The 15292-nt window shown below is 43.1% G+C and overlaps 1 protein-coding gene across 4 annotated transcripts in view; it reads left to right on the forward strand.

Annotated features, from left to right (window-relative positions):
• Positions 1-15292, forward strand: part of LOC138491889 (uncharacterized protein MCAP_0864-like) — a 112029-nt gene that overhangs the window by 3357 nt on the left and 93380 nt on the right. For 2 of the 4 annotated variants that reach the window (XM_069618726.1, XM_069618725.1), the window contains one exon: positions 766-873. The exons of the other annotated variants lie outside the window; for them this stretch is intronic. The gene's annotated coding sequence lies outside the window, so the exon portion shown is untranslated. The remainder of the gene's footprint in view (positions 1-765; positions 874-15292) is intronic. 4 annotated transcript variants of the gene reach the window in all.

Here is a 15292-nt window from a genome sequence, read left to right on the forward strand (position 1 = left end):
CGTATCAAAGACAGAGGAAAGGTCATGGAGGATGAGGACAGAATGAGAGGTTGAATCAAAATTAGAGAGCACATCTTCACAGGTGTTCAGGGTGCAGTTTCTGTGTCTCTGGCAGCTCTGAAGCCAGATTAGTGGTCATGGAAACAGCCAAAATGTTCAGTGTGGTGGATAAGCTGGAAGATGGCCAGCTTCTCCAAGAGCTTTCCCAGGAAGGGGGTAATGGATATAGGGTGCTAGTTAGCTGGACAGGAATGATCGGCAGAAGGCTTTTTGAGGCGTGGATGCTCAAGGGAGTGCTTGTGGAGTAAAGGGAAGGCTACAGTGGCAAAGGAGTGATTGCAGAAATCAGCCAAGGCTAGAAACCTCATCAGGTGATATGGGAGAGAAAGATGAGAGTAGGAGGGAAAGGGGGAGGGAACCAAGGGAGGTCTAAGAGCGGGTGAGAGAGAAGGGAATAGTGTGGAGGAGAGTGAGGATAGAATGTGATGAGTTTTAATAATGAAGTGAGAGGTCAGTGCAGTGCAGAGGGCCAGGGGAGGCGGAGAAGAAATGGAGACTGCAGTAGGATTGGCGAGTTTCTTGCAGATTTTGAAACTTTCAGCCATTTCGGTTAGTGGCCCCAGAGATGCAGGCTTGGATGTAGGCTCTCTTCTTTGAGCAGATGGAAAGTCTGTATTGCCTTTAGAGCAGGTGGCAGGCCAGTTTGTCAGAGGATGTGCTCAAAGCCTGTCACTTCGGCTAAGCAGCACTGCACTTGCATTTCAGAGAGGACAGGTCGGAGTCATGCCAGGTGTTCCGCTTGCAGCCAGGCATCATGTGGATCTTCATGAGAGGAGCAAGGATGCCCAGATTGTTGGAGATGGAGAGTTGAAGGTTAGTAAGCACTGTGTCAGTGTGAGAGTCAGTGGCAGGAGTTGGAAGGGGAAAGAAGATGGCGGCAAACCATCAACCGGCACTCGCTTCATAGGTAGAATGATGGAGAAGGATACTGGCAGTGCGAGTGGGGGATTGGCCGGGGAACCCAGGAGGTCCAGGTGAGCGGACAGGAGAGCATGACCAGACCAGGGGGTAGAGGGGGTAGTGAGAGGGTTGGAGGTGGAGATGTCTGAAGAGATGAGAGCATCCAAGATGTGTCCGGCTGTATGTGTCAGACCATAGGGAAGAATAGAGAGTAAATGAGAATCACAGAAGTTGCTGAAAAGTCCAAGGGCCGCATCAGAAGAGTCAAAGTGAATATTGAAGTCTTTGAGGAGAACCTTGGAGGTGGCGGCCAGAAGAGAGGAGGTGAGACCGAGCCAGAGGGCCTGTAGATGGTAGCCAGAGTCAGTGAGAGGATAGGAGAGACACCAAGCCTGCAGATGAGGCATTGGAAGGAGGAGTAGGACTGAGTGGGTATGATAGTATGCATTATGCAGTATGCATTATACCAGTCAATTTTAAACTGACTCGAAACTTAAAATTTCAGGTATATCACTGCTTAATTGTGGAATGTTTCTAATTATAGAAGTTGGTGTGGATTGGCTGCAAATGCTATGAATTATAGGTGCACATTAAATGTATTTTTTTAAGATAAGATTTTTCCTATTCCAAACATTATTAACCGTAGAATCTTTGCTTTTCTTATGGAAGATAGGTTTCACCTTAACTATAGATTATATATGTGGCCTCCGGGTTAGTGGCGCAATACAAGAACACAGATAGACAGATAGATAGATGTATAGGTATATTTTGTGAAAAATCTTTATTTAAGATAGAGTTAAGATAATCCGATTTATCGTAACAAAGCCATTGAAATTCAGCGGGTGTGAGAAGTGACGACAATCTTAACTCAGAGTTCCCGGTTCGGTAGATAATAATAATTTAGCATTTATATAGCGCTACGAACCCTCAAGTATCTGGGCGCTGCTTATTATTACCCACGGTGTGTGGTGCTCATTTATCAACCTCGGAAGGATGAAAGGCTGAGTTTGGCTCTGCCGGGATTCGAACCTGCATCAGCAGGCTCTGCACAGATGTCAAAGCGAGCGCTCTACTCGCTGTGCTATCGGACTGGCTAGATTTTCTGCATGATGTCATTTTTTGATTTAATTGGTAATATCCGACATGATGGCATGTATGAGCTCATGGGCGAAGCAACAGGGGTGACTCTGAGCTAAAATGGTCATCAATCCCCACACCCACTGAATTTCAATGGTTTTGTTCCGACAAATAGTATCATCTTCACTCTGTCTTATCTAATGGTTTTTCACTAAATTTCAAGGGCTTGTTTATGTTATATCATCTTCAAGGTTCAGTGGACATGGCCATTTAAATAGAGGGAACGCCACTTGTCCCATCCTACCAGCCGTGGCCCATATCCCCCATTCTACTGGCCGTGGCCCATATCCCCACCAGAAACTCCAGATAGCACAGGAAGCACTGTACATGCTGCTGCAGTTGCAACATCCCCAGCAGCTGAGGCTGCCTCATCACAGCCGGGGATTGGGGATGTGGGTGTCAAGGGCTGTAAGGGGATTGGGGAGGTGAGTGGCAAGGGCTGTTGTGGATTGTGGATTTGGGTAGCAAGGGTTGTTGGGGATGGGTGCTCACAACAGTTGATAATTAAAAAATACATTCACTAGAAGAATTGCAAGGAGAATACTTTTTGTGGTAATGTGATTTGGTCCAAATTGTGTATCTACTAATATGTGATGCATCTGAAAAGTAATGTGTCAAGGATTGTTTTTTCGATTGGTTCATGCTGCAACAGATGTCATCCCTGGTTTTCTCACACTCAATGTGAAGCAACACTGCATCTGCAGACATTGCATTATTGTTTGTGGGGAGTGGCATGTCCAGGTCAGGGGGCAGGATAATATTTCACCTGAGGCAGATGTTGAGCAGCATGGGACAAGCAACAAATATCTGGGGAACCTCCTCTGGCCTGTACATCAGGGTCCCTTCAGTATGCTTCAGGCACCAGAAACGTGCCTTCAGCAAGACAAGGGTCCGCTCAATGCAGAGCCAGGTCGTGACGTGTGCCTCAATGTAGGCCACCTCCTATGGTGTATGCAGATTGTGTCCAGGTGTCATCAGACATGGGAGCTGGGGGTAACCAGAGACTCATGCAAGAGCATAGGACACATATGTCAGTCACAGTGCATTGAGGATGTATATCATGTTACATGTCTTGTTGAAGGACGCTCTCTTGATGCAGTTATGTTGCATTTGTGCAACATGATATTCATTCCCAGTAATTCAATTCTATGCCTGTACATGTGCATTCTCTCATAGAGATAGAGTGTGCACACAACTCACTAGCAGGTTGTGCCAGAAATGGCCTGTGACAGGGCATCAAATGGGCATGTTATTTGTTTTGGGCCTTTGTTGTGCTGTACAGTCAAGTAGTGTCCTGCAAGTTGTTTTTGTGTATGTTTGCGGTTTTTTCATTCCTGCCACAATTGATTCACATTGTTTTCAGTTTACATTGTCATTGTGCAGTGTTGAACTGTTGCATTGGCTGTGTAGGTATTTGTGCCCTATGCATTGTGGTTCCTGTAGTTATCTGTTCTCACAGGAGTTACTTTTTGGGACATTATGCATTGTTGTCATGCTACTGCATTTTCCTTCTGGGCCTAGTCCTGTGAGTTGGTAGTTGCCATCTGCATCCTGCATGTACGGGGCCTTGATAGGGTATGCATTGATCAGTAGTAGTGATGTTCCACCCCATTCACATGGCCTGCAACTGGTGCTACGAGATTGTTTTGTGTGATGGCACTTTTACTCACCCGAGTGAACAAAAACGAAAATTCAGGGTGAGAGGTCACACCAATCCTACGTCTAAACACATATCACAGTCATGAGTATAGAATTGCTGAACTGAATGTATTTAATAACATTTATCAAAGAATGATAGGGATAGAGAACCCAGGGGTGTTTTAAAATACAATACAAATCTGTATAATCCAGTAAACAAAAGAGCTGGATTTAAATGTAACCAACATAAACAGAAGCACTGCCAAAATGTCGTCAATTGTTTCAATTGTGCAGTTGTAGAATGAACATAAACATAGTTTCATGGACATTGTGAGAAAAACAACCAAACAACAATGCTTGAACTGTGCATTGTTCAGCTGGTATGATCGTCGACACAACAGTGTTTCGGCCTAGAGAAAAGCTGTAAAATGCAGCTGTGTGGGCAGGCCTTCATCAGGATGTGTGATGTGGTAGTTTCTTCCGCGTTCATGCGGAGCAGAACTGCACGGCGTCTCCGGCAGCGAGACCTGTTGCAAGTTGGGCAACGTATGGACAGCCAGTTCTAACACTCATGGAGCACAGTGAGAGCCTCCTGTTTTTTCAACTATAGAAGACACTATTCATACATAGTGGGTGTCTCCATTTCTACCACTTAAGAAGACACACTACTTACCGCCCGAGGCACACAATTGTCCCTTGAATTGGCACACTTTGGTGCCACCCAGATATCTACACCTATGATGGATATTACTGCTCATCCAAGCACTGGAGAAGCTAGTGATAGAGACCCCGGGACTACCACATCACACGTCCTGATGAAGGCCTGCCCACAGAGCTGCATTTTACAGCTTTTCTCTAGGCCGAAACACTGTTGTGTCGACGATCATACCAGCTGAACAATGCACAGTTCAAGCATTGTTGTTTGTTTGTTTTTCTCAAAATGTCCATGAAACTATGTTTATGTTCATTCTACAACTGCACAATTGAAACAATTGACGACATTTTCAAATCCAGCTCTTTTGTTTACTGGATTATACAGATTTGTATTGTATTTTAAAACACCCCTGGGTGCTTTATACCTACCATTATTTGATAAATGTTATTAAATACATTCAGTTCAGCAGTTCTATACTCATGACTGTGATATGTGTTTGTATGTAGGATTGGTTTGACCTCTCACCCTGAATTTTCGTTTTTGTTCACTAAAGTACGCCCACCTGGGCTGTTCAGGGTTCTGCAGGGTGCCCTTATACTGAATCTACTTTGACTCACCCAGCATCCATGTCTGTTGCTCCCTTTGGCAGTCAATTCACGCAGCCAGGGTCCAGTTACAGAGGACAATAGCATCGTAGGTGGATCCAGGGAAGCGGCACAGCAGTTTTTTCTTGTCAGGTCAGCATCGTACGTCACCAACATGTTCATAGAGTGGACTTCTTTCTGGTGCGGTATTCATCTTTGGATGCCTGGGGACAAACTACGCCACATGAGTGCAGTCAAGCAGAGTATTCACATATGGGCTGCTGCATAGACACGTGCCTTTGTGGCATTTATCTGTGTCATGGTGGTGGGCAGGGAGATGTGCCAGGATGCATGGCACAGAAATGCCTCACAAGTGAACAAGTGGGACATGCCATGCAGCCTGCCTGCAGTTTCCTGGAAGATGCTGCTGGCAAGGAAATGTAGCAGTTAGTGATGGCTGTTGGCAGCATGTTGTTTGAAAGTGTGGTTGGGTCAGGTGCAAGCTTTATGTATTCTTTCAGAGTGGATTTGGTGAACCTGTGAATTACATTCCATCACCTGTATTTATTTACCTCTAACCTCTAGGTGGAGGTAACTGCACTATGTATTTGGGGGAATTACCACTGAATTATGGTGGGATTTCAGTTGTATTTTGACTTTTGATATGGCAGAAATACCATTTGACAGGTCCTACCTTGAGCTACATTGGGCTGGACAACCCATTGTACTCTACCATGCCTTAGGACATTGGTCTTTGGGGCAATTCAGTGAGGGAACCTCCTCATTTCCTTGCCCTGTGAAACCTGACTGTTACCACCCTGCACACCTGAAGAGTTCCTTCTGGACTCTGCTTCTTTCATCCAGGTAGTCTGTTTGTCTCCCTTGTCTTTCTCTGCCCTTGGTCACTGGTGCCCCAGTGTCCCTTCTGACTTTGTGAGATTCACCTAAGGGAGGTTTGGACTTTGTAAGATAAGCAAAGCTAAAGTTATAAAAAAGTTATAAAGGTTGTAATATGTTTGCATATATGTTTCAGGTGGTTTCAGTATTATTATTATTATTATTATTATTATTATTATTATTATTATTATTATTATTATTATTATTATTATTATATTTATTGAGAGTGGACTAGCATCAGGAAGCAACACAGTGCTTTACAAGTCATAGGGGCAGTACACAGTGAGAGCAGCAGATCACAAGAAATCAATACAAGGGAACAGGGAGCCAACAAATGAGGAGAGGGGGTCACTTTGGCACCAAGGGATCAACAAGTAACCAGGGGAGGAGACTGGGAGAAGCAGGTTACACAGTCTCAGATAAGGCAGAGAGTGGATGGTGTGTCCATCTAGGCATTGGAGTCGTGAGCCCTGTCTTGAAATGTAAAATGAGGCAGTGTGTCTGGTGTTGACGAGGCGAGGAGGAGGTTCCAGAAACTGAGGGCATGCACAGAGAAGGCCTATCTACTGTTTGTTTTCTTGCTGCACCGGAAGAGTTCAAATCTAAACATGTCTTTGCTTCTTGCTTCTGCTTTATTGTGTGAGTGAATGTTTGTGTATGGAGGAGGTGGGGGATATGCAGGTGTGCACAATGCACCCATGTGTTTGGCTTCAGGGGGCTGCTTCATGGAAGTTATTGATAATGGCTCTACCTCAATTCTGACCAGTTCTACAGTTTGTTGCATTCTGCTTCATTGTCATGTGTCGACCAGAGAGAGCTTGGGAAATATGCTAACAATTTGGTTAGTTCTGGAGATAGGTGCTAGTTTTTAAGGTCTGTGATATTGCGTGGTGTGGTATGTAACACAGCTGGTACCGCTTCAGAGTTTTAGTCAGGATATCTAGAATTGGTTCTATGTTCATTCTTTGCTCCCGTTTTTTTGCGGCATTCTTTGCCGAAAAACCTTTGCCGAAAAACCTTTGCCGAATAAATTATCAAATTTGTTATTGTATTTGTGGGTTCCCCATAATGCCCCTACCCTATTATTTATCCCTATACACAACCCCACCCTACCCCTTATATACCATAGCCCCACCCCCCATATTTTTGGATGTTTTGTTCGGCAAACGTTTTTCAGCCAAAGTGCAGTGAAAAAAACGGTGGATGAATGAACATCGTACCCTACAAATACTTTGTCTGCAGTACAGTACATAGAACAGTTTAGCTTGCATAATAAGCTTGCATAATAAGAGAAGTGTTCCTATCCTGATTGCTAGGACAACACAAGTTGTTAAAGCTAGGATTCTTTGTGGCCGTTATGTTATGTTATGTTATGTTATGTTATGTTATTTGGCATTTATATAGCGGCCTATATATCATTGGTATGATCTCAAAGCGCTTGTGGGTTGAATGCCCTTGAGGACCGTAGTCCAGGTCAGTCGAGAGAGTAGGATAGAATACATTGCTTGGGTGCACTCAATATGTGTGCAGCCAGTGTGAGGGAGGTTCCTATGTGTGAGGGGCCACTTATTGTGCCATATTACTCTTATCTCCTTGTACGCTCCCAATGACAAACAAGATCTCTTCTTGGCAGATTTCCTATCTTAGGCTCTGGCCTTCGTTGAAGGTAAAGTTGTGCTGTGGGAGATTCCAATCTCACTCCATATCCAGATGTTAATAAGACACTCCCACCAACATGAATAGATTACAGAAATGCAATAGCCTTTGTCAAACTTTCCAGGGAAAGGAGGCTTATAGATATTTGGAGGTTTGGAAATGGTATCTGTAAAGATTATACATATTGTTCTCATGTTTACAGAAGCATCTCAAGAATAGATGCTTTATTGGTGACATCTTCCCCGGGTACCTGTATTCCGGAAGCTTATATTGAAACTAGGATTCTTTTTTGATCATACTCCAGTTCTGCTGTGGCTAACAATAACACGTTTGGAACCTCTTAGTAGGAAACCCTGGAGATTTTATGACCCAATCCCAATCCGGAACAAAAGGATGTTGTGTCAGGAGATAGCACAAGCCATCATACTTTATTTTAAAATAAATCTGAGTGGTGGCCCCCTCCCCGGGCTAGTCTGAGATTCCACGAAAGCTGTAATTCAGGGGGAAATCATAAATTGCACGGCTGTCTGAACTAAAGCAAGAGAAAGGCATAGAGCTAGTCTGAAGGGGGAGGTGCAACAGAGAGAGTGACCATTAAACTGCTGGGTCGTTGAAGGCCATGCCCTAAAGCACATATTGAGGCACACCTCACTGAAAGACTGAGACAGGTGATATTATAAAAAAAACAATATTACTATGGGGAGTACGGCGGATAGACTATTGGTGCACAAACTGGCTAAATATAAGACCTGTAATAACATCTTTACTCTGAGAGATGGGTGGGGATTCTACGTTATGATGATGCTAGTAAACCTAACCTACTTCACCAATAGTACACCCCAACTATGGCAATAACACTGCACAAGCATAGATCCCAAGTAGACTCCTTGGTTATCGCAGCTTTCCCGGGCCTGACCCAGGAGACGGAACAAGAACTTGATCAGCCAATACAGGAGTTTGAACAGGCCATCGAGTCACTTAAAGATAAAACTCTAGGCCTGAATGATTTCACCTCTTAATTTTATAAACAATTCCAAACACTATTGATCCCCCACCCAACAAAGTTGTTTAATACTTTCTTGACAACTGGGAGGATTAACCGGTCCCTGCATGAGTCATCCACGGTCTTGATTCTGAAGCCTAATAAAGATCTGAACTTCTAGACTCCTATAGACCTATAACTATTGTAGATAACAATGCTAAGATTTATTCGAAAGTATTTGGGAACCTTTAGATGGCCATACTTCCTGACCTGATCCATTCGGATCAGACAGGCTTTATTGTCCAAAGAAGTGCTCATGATAATAGTAGGAGGAAACTTAACATTCTAGAAGTGGGTGGGAGGAGGAGACTTGAGATGGTTTTGATCTCATTAGATGCCCACAAAGCATTCAATCAGCTGGTCTTGGAACATCTTGAAACTCTTTTGCTGGTTTGCAGATTTGGGCCGGCTTTTTTGGTGATATCTCCTTGACAACTATGATGCCCGACTACCAAAATTTCAGTCAACGGGAAATCAATGCAGGCTGTTTCGATTATGAGAGCAACAAGATAGGGGTGCCCATTGTCCCCTTTGCTATTTGCTCTGTCTAGGGAGCCTCTTGCTAAGCACATTGGTGATAACAGGAATATTAGGGGCATAATGCAAAAGGGCAGGGAAGACAAGATTTCCCTTTATGCTGACGATGTCTTGGTCATGGTTACTGAGGTGGAGATCTTTATGATTGCATTTATGGATGAATTCAGGAGCTTTTGTATGGTCTCTGGGTTCTCAGTAATTTGCTCAAAGTACCAAGACTTGGCTATTTCGATCTCTTCTGAAGTTGAACAATATTTATCGAATTTGTGTCCAATAAAATGGATGCATGAAGCAATAGATTGCTTCGGTGTTAAGATCCAATCTGATGTTAAAGGAATGGTTCAGTAAAAATGTTGTATTGCCCCTACGGGTCAGCCATGTTTTTTTAAGCCTAAGTCGCTCGATTTTAGAAAAATTTCCTATGGACCTTACCCGAGTTTTCGTCCATTAAACGCACGAGAAAGCAGGCATCAGGGAGCTGCCATTTTGTGATAATCCTATCACTTGCCGCATCGCCCTGGCTGACCTGCTTTTGCAGCACTAAATCATACCCCCCGCCCCTGAGCCTGACATTATCAAAACATTCATATTCCCCGCCTCTCTCCATGACGTTACTGTGCTGCGTAGGCAAACGCGCCCAGTCGTCTTCTACGCGACTTCACACAGAACCCGGAAACCAACACAGATCAACTCACAACACAGTGCGCCACAATTCGGAATATGAAACTGTACTTTAAAATCAAACAGCAACACGGTACATTTGGTAAAGTACATTTATTTGACATTAAATGTTTATAGAATATTCAGCAATTGCCATATTAACTCGGAATGCCATTTATTTTCTTTTATCTCTATCTGCAAAAACTGTTCCGTTTTATCCTGAGTCACGCGCTGTTCCTTTATGGTACACAGGGTGTTGGTTTTCGTTAAAAGAAGCACTTTGGTAGCACGGTGAACCGCAAGGCTGTTCCATCAACTAGGCACTAGGCCAGTGTAAAGGTTGATATGTTGCTTCTAGCCCCTAGTACCGCATAAGGGCATATGGGCCCTTGGCGATCGTCCCATAAAACCGTCAAAGTGGTGCAGTTGTTGACAAGAAGCTGCAGCTGGCGGTTGAAGAAGCCGTCTGCCGGGGTCTGAAACTGGTGGCAGTAGCAGTAGGGTAGGATATACCTGTTTTGAAAACATAAAAACTATAATTAGTCTCGCCAGCCGATCTTTATTAATATTATTCATTTTATTTATTACGGCCGATCTGAAACTATTTGCTTGCAAGGATAGTGCAACGGAGTATGTTCGGCTCTAAAATCAATGTGAAAAGTAAAAAAATAAATCGAGGTTAGCACACAATGAGAAATGACTGTTTGTCTACATGAGTGTGGAATGTGGACCTCCATGCCCATGTGCCTGCTACAAGGACGATCCCACAAACGTTTTCCTAGCTCTTCATTCATTCATTTATTCATGCATCCATTCATTAATTCTTCATTCCGGTATAAAAGCGTCTAAAGAGTTACTTACATTATATTTGCAATTTCCATTGTGTCTCTTTGTAATGCAGTCCGTAAATCCCACTGTGCTCTTGACAACGATTTTTCGTATACTGAACTAACATGAAACTCGGTCTAGTTTCAGACTTTTCTGCCTTATCGTCTCTTACGTTATTGCACCCCCCCTTCAAATGAAGTTCTTTCGGCATGGTCCCTGTCTCTCAAGGTCAAAAAACAATAGAACCTTATACTGCCAGTGCGAGTTGTGGGCCTCTTCAGGCCGCGAGCTGAAAATCAAAGCTGCTGACCTTCACTAGAAATGAGCATACATTCTTTCTTTGCAACATCCCGTAGTAAAGCCATCTGTGAGAACTTGAAGTTTCAAATCCATCTATGTACTGCGCCTCAATGTGCAAATGCGAACTGGCTTCTCTCCCATCTGCAACGGCTCGCTTGGCGCGTTCTAAGGCCCCCAATTTTGTCTTCGTTGTCTGCGAGCTTTGCAGCCCCAAAGAACCATAACTATGTAGACATTTAATTTTTGGGGGAAGGTCAGGGAAAGTATAAAGTACCCAAGGAGTTGAGTTGAAAGTGAGATTTATTGTTTGTTTGTTTTATTATTTGCAATACACAAGCCTCCACTCGGTTAACAGTGCGCAGCATTTACATGAGATTGCGAAAATTAGTTACATCAACAAAAATATATACATACACATATAGACAAGGTCAGCAATATGAGGTTAATAGAGAGAGAATTCAAAGATGACACCCAGGTTGTTCGCCACCCAGGATGGTGAAGGTAGGGGTTAGGGTTAGCATACTTTGTGTGTACACTGTACAATAACATTTATTTACAAAAAGACAATCGTATTACAATTATTTAAACCGGGATTTGTACTTCACAACCAGCTCTCCTTTGGGTGGACATGGCACAGTGGCAATGTTTGGTGGCAATGGATTAGTGCTCTGCACAGAAACGTTCAAAATTCCATATCTGTGCTTCTCTAATACAGCAACAATAAGGCTTTTGACAAAGTCGAACTCCATTTCCTCATAGACTGGTTTGATCACCCATTGCTTACTTCTTTTTGAAAAGGCCTTAGTGTAGCGAGGCATCCTTACATTACCCGTAGTCCTAGATTGTTCACGGCCAAGATTCTCATTATGGGCCAAGACGGCAAGTAGAGTCCTATGTCTCATGCCCTGTATGCTGAAATGCAAGCGCTTTGGCCTGTACTTTAGGCACATATTGTGGAACACCTCCAAACCTCCTGTGTGACAGAATTCTGTCAGTCCACTCAAATCTCTTGATAGAGCTTTATCGAAAACAATCTTCTCAATGGCTTTGTGTGTCGGTGAAGATGGAATCAACCACTCCTTCTTCCGTGCCTCCACTGGGGACAAAGGGCCATGTTCACATTGGTGGAAATGTAGGTTTTCTGACCACCGGTGCACGTTGGTACAGTGGTGCATCAGTGACCGCCATTTTCAAGTAGTATTTCCACTGACCCTGCACATGTTTTGGAGCTCCACCAAAGATGGTTGCTGATAGACTGGGACCACTCTGAAATACTTTCCAAACCTTTTTGCTTCCCTCCAGCCGAGATTTTCTTATTGATTGATTTAGCAAGATGCCATACGTCAAATTGATGTTTAATATGTGGGAACTGCTCTCTCATTGTCTTGGCAATTGAAACGTGTCTGTCCGTGGCTATGAGGTCGATGTGCATTCCCCTCGATTGTAGATATTCCACTGATTTTATAAATCCTAGTTTCTCCATGGCCACTGAGGATGTACATTGTGTTACCTGCACGACCACCGAACTCACAATTTTCTTACTATCCATGTCCTGAAAGTGGTAGGTGCAGTACTTGGCAGAAAATCCAGGGCTGTCGCACTGTCCATCACCAGCTAGCCTGAATCGTTTGCCTTCGAATGTACTTGCTAGAGACAATTGTTCAATTTTCCAAGCATCACTAATGGCCGGAAATAGATAATCATGTTGGTATTTGTATTACTGCCTTTTTTAAATGAAATGGAGTCCCACAAACTGAAAGACTCTAACTTTCTAAAACTGGAGCCACTAAAAAGTGATGCAGCTGCACACAGTAGATTGCCTGCTGGCAGTTTCCCCAGCATCGGTTGTGCAGACCATGAGAACGTATGATGTAATCTACAGGCGGCATGTATTGTGACGTTACTGCCTTGTTTTTGACGAGTCACATGAATTAATGGCTTCCCACATACTTTCCATCTGACGGAATGCCCACATTTCAGCATACTTATAATATCCATCAAACAACTGTCGAATAGTATGTATTTGCCCTCTTTCATTAGACTGTCATCCTGCGTCAAAGTTGATTCGGCCTGTGACGTTGAGGACATATCACCACATTTGAAAGAAATATCGCTGCTATCAAGTTCTGATGCGTCAGTGAATGCTGCTGCTGGTTCATTCTCTGTCATTTCAACATCTGCTACTTCAACATTGATGGGAGAACACAACAATGTCGACAGCTTTTTTGGTGGCAATTTTTTGGCCGGTGTAGATTGTGTGAATTGATCTGCGACTACTTCAGAGCTATCTTCAATACATCCAGTATCATGTTGTTGCGGTGGTGCCGTCGCACTGTAGCGATGGTCCAATACAACTTTGCTGGATTCTCCGGACACATTCATTTCATGTTCTGGCCATTGGACATGAGCATCTCTTGTCTGAACACGCAGCACCTGAATTAATAGTTCCTCCATGGTGGAAATGGTCTGGCAAGCAACATCTCTCATTCGCTTCACTGTCTGTGTATGTATAGTTCGGACACCCACGGGTAACTAAAGGATAGATTGGAAAAGGGATGTTCAGTTTAAACACAAGATAAAGTATAGTACAATTGACTGGAAAAAAACATAAAATAGTCCCAGCACACAAATATTTCTAAGGTTATGAACTGTTTGTAACTAACCTTATTTTTGTTTCTTTTCTTTGCAACTTTTTTGACTCGACCTTCAACATCTGCACGTTGCTGCTCCGATTCGTATCCGCATGTCTCCCCTTCCTCTTGCGCTGCAACGACTATATTTTCTGTATCCGCATAGAGAGCACGGAATGAGGCTCCATCGACTCCCTGAAACATAGTATTTTCATTACTGTGTATCAAAATATTGTTAGCATAAAACACACGTGAGGACGAACACACAGGTACATCTCAATAGCCAAACACGATTTAAACATTGTGTGGAACAATCAAACGACAAGTATTCGAGCTCTGATGACCTAGTTTGATGGAGCTGTCAGTTTCCATAGCTCTGGCTCTGCATGGACTGCCACGAATGATTGTATTGAAGAGGAGGCATCAGCATCTCCCTGAAACACAGTACTTACGTTAGTATGGCTTTCAATATTGTAAACATAACACACACTTGGGGTCGACGGCACAGGTACATATGAAGAGATAACCACAAATGTTGCATTGTCTAAAAAAAATCAAGGAATATTTAAATATGATCAGATTTAATCGACTTATTTCTCAGATTTCTTTACATCTGCATCATCTAAATGGGATCTTGTGATTGTAGTGGAAGCTCCAACGTCTCCCTGAAACACAGTACTTGCGTTAATAGGGAAGAAAGTATAGCAAATGGAATCACGTTATATGATCACGCTCGATGGAGCTGTCAGTATCCATACCTCGTGCTGCTGAAGAATATCTATGGATGTTGTAAATGTGGTGCGCACTTCCGAAAGCTGTTGCGCCGATTCGTATCCGCATGGTCCCGCTTCCCCTGGAATTACTTGAATGTCAGGCTCTGCATCAAGTTCGTGGGTTGACGCTTCAACAATTGCCTGAAACATAGTATTTGCATTAGTAAGGATTACAATATTGAAAACACAACACACACTTGGGGTCGACCGCACAGGTACATATCAATGGCTAACCACGAATGAAACATGGTGTAGAACAATCAAACGACAAGTGTTCCAGTCCTGATGATCACGGTCGATGGAGCTGTCAGTATCCATACCTCGTGCTGCTGAAGAACATCTAGGGCTGTTGTCAATGTGGTGGACGCTTCAGCATCTCCCTGAAAGACAGTACTTGCATTAGTATGGATAACACTAATTATAACTGAAAACAAACACCAGGGTACGACAACTAAGGTGTATATCAATTGGAAAGCACTAACCAAACAATTGGTAAAATAATCACACGATACATAAAAACTATTACTTGACATGCATAAAACAAGTCTGTAGCGGAATAGCCAAGTATGATTACCTGATACGCACTAGAAGTGGTTGATAACTGCGGGCACGTCACAGATGTAGAATGTTCTTGCTTCAGATTCAGTAGATAGTCAAGCAGTTGTAAAGGTAATTATTGTTTGATAATGAAATGCAAATATTAAAAAATTGCCATGTAAACCGACAGAATACTTGAGAATAATGCTATTGAAAATGCGCAATATAGTACAGTTCCCAGTGCCCATAAATAGATTTCCTTTGGGGGTTATAAAATCGAAAAATAATTTATTGATAAATGTCATTATTCAAAAAGCTATACACTCATATCAATATCGAAAGTATTACAAGGGAGTATTACAAGGGACACAACACCTAAAATATCAATTAATCCATTCAGCTACCTACACACTACCGCAAGGCCTAAAGCGAAATCCGGACACTTGACTCACCAGTGG

This window comes from Ambystoma mexicanum, chromosome 10, assembly GCF_040938575.1.
Source record: "Ambystoma mexicanum isolate Mex_15411 chromosome 10, UKY_AmexF1_1, whole genome shotgun sequence".
Lineage (NCBI taxonomy): Eukaryota > Metazoa > Chordata > Amphibia > Caudata > Ambystomatidae > Ambystoma > Ambystoma mexicanum.